We start from the raw sequence: 7,500 nt of genomic DNA on the forward strand, positions 1-7,500 counted from the left end.
GTTCATCTTAGCCGATATGATGCCTGACAGGAGCTTCCATGTAGTACTGAGGCAGGTTATTGGTCGGTAGTTGGAGGGGACCGGTCCCTTCTTGGGGTCCTTGGGGATCAGGACCGTCCGGCCTTCAGTTAGCCATTCCGGGTGTCTCTCGTTAACTAGCAGCTGGTTCATTTGTGCTGCCAGACGCTCGTGGAGTGCAGTCAGCTTCTTCAGCCAGTAGGCGTGAACCATGTCGGGCCCTGGTGCTGTCCAACTCTTCATACTGGAGACCCTTTCTTGGATATCTGCCACTGTGATGGTTACTGGACCCTGTTCAGGGAGGTCGCTGTGGTCTGCCCTCAGATCCACTAGCCACTGAGCATTGCCGTTATGGGTTGCGTCCTTCTCCCATATGCTCTTCCAGTATTGCTCTGTCTCCAGCCTTGGTGGTGCTGTTCTCTTATTGTTCCCTTGCCACTGAGAGTACACCTTTGCTGGTTCTGTGGAGAACAGCTGGTTTATTCTCCTGCCTTCTATCTCTCTGGTGTACCTCCTCAAGCGGCTGGCCAAGGCTGTGAGTCTTTGCTTGGCAGTTTCCAAGGCCTCAGGTATGGACAGCTTGCTGTATTTCTTAGGCACCTTCTTTGTCGCACCTTTCTGCAACTCCGTTAGTTGGCTAACCTCCCTCCGTGCTACTTTGATCTTGCCCTCTAGCCTCCTTCTCCATGGAGGGTACTGCCCCTTGTGGCTGTTCAACTTGTAGCCAAGCATCTCACTGATCACTGCTGCCGTATTGTAGATCAGCTTGTTAGTGTCGGTAATCGTGGTTGTAGGTTGAAGACTCACCTGTTCTCAGCTGCATTTGAATAAAGCACCAAATCCACACTTTAAGCTTAAATTTCAAAACTTACATTTAACTACTGATTTTATCTACTGTTCTGATTTTATCTGTTTTGATTTTATATACTGTTGTTTGTTTGTTTGTTTGTTTGTTAATTAGTTAGTTAGTTTATTTGCTTGTTTTATTCAATTTTAAATCATGCTTTTTATTTGTTCTTGTTTCTAATGTCTCTGTAAAGCACTTTGAATCACCTTGTTGTTGAATTGTGCTATACAAATAAACTTGCTTTGCCTTGCCTTGTAGGTATTGTCCGTAGTGCTGCATTAACATCATCTAGCAGACCTTCTGAGGGTACTTCACGTAATCTTGGTAACCGGCTACGGGGGATCCAGGTTTCAAGCTTGGCCATGATCCTATTTTTCAGGTCAGTTCCTCTCGCACTCAACGATCCTTCTCCTATCGCACTTGGGGCTATGTACCCAATCTCGGGTGGGGGTGATGATATCTCCCCCCTGACCTGGCTTCCTCACCATGTATGTGGAGGGGTGGTCGTGTTGTTTTCTTGGCTCTTCTCTCTCTACAACGATCTCCTTTGTTTCGGCAGTGTTCAGAACCAGCTCGTTGTTTCCACACCATCCGATTAGATGTTGGACGTCCTCTCTGCAGTGAGACTCGTTGTTGTCTGATATCCTTCCCACTATTGTAGTGTCATCAGCAAACTTCACTGTGGTGTTAGAAGAGGAGTGGATGGGTTTGCAGTGGTGTGTGAATAGGGTGAAAAGAGCTGGACTCTGAGAACGCAGCCCTGTGGTGCTCCTGTGTTAATGGTGATAGCAGGTGATGTAGGGTTGCCCACCCTGACCTTTTGTAGCCTGTTTGTGAGGAGATCAAACATCCATGAGCAAAGTGTGGTGGTTAGTCCCAGGTCATTCAGCTTGTTTGTTTGGCACAATGGTGTTAAATGCCGAGCTGAAGTCTACAAATAGCATCCTAACATATGTATTGGGATGCTCCAGATGAGTCAGGCTGGTGTCAAGTGTGATTGAGTCAGCATCCTCTGTTGATCTGTTCCTGCAGTAAGCAAACTGTAGGCTGTCCAGGTCAGCAGGGATGTTGGCCTTGATGTGTGAAAGAACGAGTCTCTCAAAACACTTCCTGATAATTGGTGTCAGAGCGACCGGGCGATGGTCATTCAGACATTTTACTGACTGTCTTTTGGGCACAGGAATAATGGTAGTTGGTTTGAGGCATGTTGGGACTGCAGCCTGCTGCAGAGACAGATTGAAGATGTTGGTGAACACCCCGCCAGTTGGTGGGCACATGACTTCAGCATGTGTCCTGGAACCATGTCTGGTCCTGCTGCTTTGTTAACATTGATCCTCCTGAGCGTGGATCTCACCTGATGGCATTCGAAGACAGGTACCGGCTCCCCTATGGGTAATGGTGCTGTCTGGGTTCCCATGCCGTTGGAGCGACCATCAAATCCAGAGGCTAGAGGGTCTGCAGGTTCATCAGCCCATGGTCCACCTGTGGACCAGCCTGTGGCCTGTGGTCCCTGCTGGGACCTTTCTGTTTTGCTCTTTACTTTCATTTCAGTCTGCGAGGGTTCGGCAAAGATGGTAGTTTGGCAATAATTAACACCTCGGGAAACAGAGGAGCATAAAACATCCACTGATGGCAGACTGCACAGGAGAAACAGAAACTGTAATTATTCACTAATGTGGAGCACATGTTCATGCTCCGACCCCAACAGAATCTAAACCTGTGGGAAACATCTGCTAATGATGATTATGATGAAGAGAATCGTCAGACCTAAGCGATCAGAGCGAAGTGCGTCAGTCCTGAGAGTTTATGAACTCTGCATCTCATCAAAGAGTTTGTGCAAGCTCACAGCTGATCCACCGAGGAAAGGTTCAAAGCAGACGTGGAAGCTTTGTGGAATAATTAGCAGGAGATGGACCATTATGCAAAACGCCTACAGGAAGTTATTTCTGCTTAAACGGGCTTCTGAGGCAGGGCTATTAATATGTGTTCAACAAAGAAGCGAAGAGGACCTGCCTCCTAGTGCTGTTTGAGCTTTCCACCTCGATGTGGAGGCTGTGCTCCAGAGAAGATCCTGTTTCCATGAGGTGGACGGATTATTTCACAATGAGCCGAATCAGATCTGAAACATCAGGAGTTTGTGAGGAGTCCTGGAGGGGATGAGGGCCTCTGAAGTGATGCGGGATTTATAAATATGTTGCTTTAAATGTTCGGGCTGATGGAGGGAAGGCATAGAAAGCGTTTCACAGACTGCAGAAATCCTCAGTGCGGTTTCTGTTTATGATGCTTTAAGAACAATAACAAACCCTCCTCTTCATCGCTTTCATTTCCTGCTGCAGTTAATTCTCTGAATATTAAACACCTCCTCCCTCTTCCTCTCTCCCTGGTGACCACTGTCTTTAAATGCCCCCCCGCATCACCTCTGCTGCTCCCACTGTTGCCATGGTGACAACAATCCTCTGGTGATTAGTGTTAATTATCACCATGGCAACACCATCAGTAGCAGTGTAATCATGTGTCAGGAGGTGAGGAAGAGGAGGAGGATTTGAGAGAGCATGCTCACTGGTGAAGAACTTTGAGTCCAGAGGATGACGGGCAGAGATGAACCACCAATCAGGAAGCAGCTCGGATGTTTCCTTACTGGACTTCATTTAGTCCAAATATGTGTGCACATTTAGTCCAGTACAGACGTGAAAACAGAAGAAACACCCTCCAAACGCGTTTAACGAGATGACAAAGGTATGACACTGATGTTAAAACTGATCTGAAAAGGTGAAGGATGGGTGTTGAGACTGTATGAGGTTGTTTTGATAATGGATTGCATTCATAAAGCGCTTTTCAATTCCACTATTCATTCACTCTCACATTCACACACTGGTGGAGGCAAACCACAGTTGTAGCGACAGCAGACTGACAGAAGCGAGGCTGCCATATCGCGCCATCGGCCCCTCTGGCCATCACCAGTAGCCAGTAGGTGAAGTGTCTTGCCCAGGGACACAACGACCAGGACAGACAGAGCTGGGGATCGAACCGGTGACCTTCTGGTTACAAGATAAGCTTCCCAATGTATGTGGTTGAATTTGTACCAAATCAGACTAAACTCAGACCAACTGCCTTTTTATATTTAGGGTATCTGTCAAAGACTTTTCTAGTCCAGAACCAACCAGATACATCTGACCTGTGGGGCGTGGTCTGAGGGAGCAGATGCACCTGTCCCCACCCACTTTCTGTTCTCATCCCCGGAGGATAAAATAATGCTGCTTGGCCAAGCCCGCAGACGTCTCATAAATTGAGCATTCTGTTCAGGATTCATGTCCAGGAACTGATCGATTACATGACTATCTTACAGACTGCTGTAAGACTGTGTCAATCCACAAGGTACAGAGGTCCATGAACATTAATTTATGGGCTGAACCTTGTTACCGAGTGACAGTCTTTATTTAGCTGCAATATGGGGACAAGTTTCACTAAATTTGACCAGAGACAAACGTCTGTTTTAGACCTTATACAGCCCTTCTACAGCCGTGAAAGTAGGATGATGTTCCACACAAAAAAATATCTGTCTGAAAAGATGAATTTTTGAGAATTTCTATGGAGCATGTAGGGGCATTAATAAAGTCTAGGACTGGGTGCACCAGAGGACCATCTGTAAAGGACCCCTTTGCATCTGTCGGTAGGTGTTCAGCATGCAGCGTGCAGCATTAATGTGGGGAAGGGGCATTTTCTAGCCCTCAACCATCATTTTTACCAGTTTACTATGAACCAGTAAAAACTGATCCCTGCTGTTGATGGTTTTACTTTTGTGGACTGAGGCAGAGTTCAGTCAAGCAAGCTGTGAGTTTTTCTTTAGTTTATGAAGCACAGGTGATCCATGAACCTCTTTATGTTTGAGGTTGAATTGCTTGACTGTTGGGGTGATGGCTGCACTCCAGAGTTCACCATTTGTAAGGAAATATTGATTTTGTTGGATGTTTATTGCTGAATAATTAACTTGTGGGTGTACCAGCAGATTTTAAAGGGTCGTGCCAACCTTGAAGTGAATAAGTATGACCAGATTCCTGTGGGGTGTTTATGTGTTATGTTCAGTACATTTTATTGTAGCATTAACTAAGGTCTGTAAAACTGTTTTTAAATCTGATGAATGTTTAATATTTATGTATTTTCATGTTTCTCTTTTATAACTCTAATGAAGAAGATTTCTCACACATACACCTTTACTTGACTTACAGTGACCCCCACAGCGCACACTTCCCTGCTTTTCTATTTAACTCTTACATTATGGATGTATTCATACATGCAGGTGTGTAGGTGGAAGTTTGTAGATGTTGGCTTATGAATGTGTGGACAAAAGCTCCTCAGTGAAGTCCTGTTTGTTTTAGATCCTCCTTAAACATCTGCTGAAGGTCATTACTGAACATCTGCCAGAGAGCCTTTTTGAACATCTGCTGAAGGTTATTACTGAACATCTGCCGGAGAGCCTTTTTGAACATCTGCTGAAAGTCATTACTGAACATCTGCCGTAGAGCCTTTTTGAACATCTGCTGAAAGTCATTACTGAACATCTGCCGTAGAGCCTTCTTGAACATCTGCTGAAAGTCATTACTGAACATCTGCCGTAGAGCCTTCTTGAACATCTGCTGAAAGTCATTACTGAACATCTGCCGGAGAGCCTTTTTGAACATCTGCTGAAGGTTATTACTGAACATCTGCCGGAGAGCTTTCTTGAACATCTGCTGAAACTCATTAAAGAACATCTGCCGGAGAGCCTTTTTGAACATCTGCTGAAGGTCATTACTGAACATCTGCCGGAGAGCCTTCTTGAACATCTGCTGAAGGTCATTACTGAACATCTACCAGAGATCCTCCATGAACATCTGCTGGAGAGCCTTCTTGAATATCTGCTGAAAGTGAAAGTCATTAGTGAACATCTGCATCTTCTTGAACATCTGCTGAAAGTCATTAATGAACATCTACCAGAGAGGCTTCTTGAACACCTGCTGAAACTCATTACTGAACATCTGCCAGAGAGCCTTTTTCAACATCTGCTGAAGGTTATTAATGAACATCTGCCGGAGAGCCTTCTTGAACACCTGCTGAAACTCATTAAAGAACATCTGCCAGAGAGTCGTTTTGAACATCTGCTGAAAGTCATTAATGAACATCAGCTGGAGAGCCTTCTTGAACATCTGCTGAAAGTCATTAATGAACATCTGTTGGAGATCCTTCTTGAACATCTGCTGAAAGTCATTAATGAACATCTGTTGGAGAGGCTTCTTGAACACCTGCTGAAACTCATTACTGAACATCTGCCAGAGAGCCTTTTTGAACATCTGCTGAAGGTTATTACTGAACATCTTCCCGAGATCCTTCTTGAACACCTGCTGAAAGTCATTACCGAACATCAGCCGGAGAGCCTTCTTGAACATCTGCTGAAAGTCATTAATGAACATCTGTTGGAGATCCTTCTTGAACATCTGCTGAAAGTCATTAATGAACATCTGTTGGAGATCCTTCTTGAACATCTGCTGAAAGTCATTAATGAACATCTGTTGGAGATCCTTCTTGAACAGCTGCTGAAAGTCATTGTTGAACATCTGCTGAAAGTCATTACTGAACATCTTCCGGAGAGCCTTCTTGATCATCTGCTGAAAGTCATTAATGAACATCTGTTGGAGATCCTTCTTGAACAGCTGCTGAAAGTCATTGTTGAACATCTGCTGAAAGTCATTACTGAACATCTTCCGGAGAGCCTTCTTGATCATCTGCTGAAAGTGAAAGTCATTACTGAACATCTGCATCTTCTTGAACATCTGTTGGAGATCCTTCTTGATCATCTGCTGAAAGTCATTAATGAACATCTGTTGGAGATCCTTCTTGAACAGCTGCTGAAAGTGAAAGTCATCACTGAACATCTGCCGGAGAGCCTTCTTGACCATCTGCTGAAAGTCATTACTGAACATCTGCCAAAGAGCCTTTTTCAAAATCTGCTGAAGGTTATTAATGAACATCTGCCGGAGAGCCTTCTTGAACACCTGCTGAAACTCATTAAAGAACATCTGCCAGAGAGCCTTTTTCAAAATCTGCTGAAGGTTATTAATGAACATCTGCCGGAGAGCCTTCTTGAACACCTGCTGAAACTCATTACTGAACATCTGCCAGAGAGCCTTTTTCAAAATCTGCTGAAGGTTATTAATGAACATCTGCCGGAGAGCCTTCTTGAACACCTGCTGAAACTCATTAAAGAACATCTGCCAGAGAGTCGTTTTGAACATCTGCTGAAAGTCATTAATGAACATCAGCTGGAGAGCCTTCTTGAACATCTGCTGAAAGTCATTAATGAACATCTGTTGGAGAGGCTTCTTGAACATCTGCTGAAAGTCATTAATGAACATCTGTTGGAGAGGCTTCTTGAACACCTGCTGAAACTCATTACTGAACATCTGCCAGAGAGCCTTTTTGAACATCTGCTGAAGGTTATTACTGAACATCTTCCCGAGATCCTTCTTGAACATCTGCTGAAAGTCATTACCGAACATCAGCCGGAGAGCCTTCTTGAACATCTGCTGAAAGTCATTAATGAACATCTGTTGGAGATCCTTCTTGAACATCTGCTGAAAGTCATTAATGAACATCTGTTG

The sequence above is a fragment of the Rhamphochromis sp. 'chilingali' genome (assembly GCF_963969265.1).
Source record: "Rhamphochromis sp. 'chilingali' genome assembly, chromosome: 22".
NCBI classification, from domain to species: Eukaryota; Metazoa; Chordata; class Actinopteri; order Cichliformes; family Cichlidae; genus Rhamphochromis; species Rhamphochromis sp. 'chilingali'.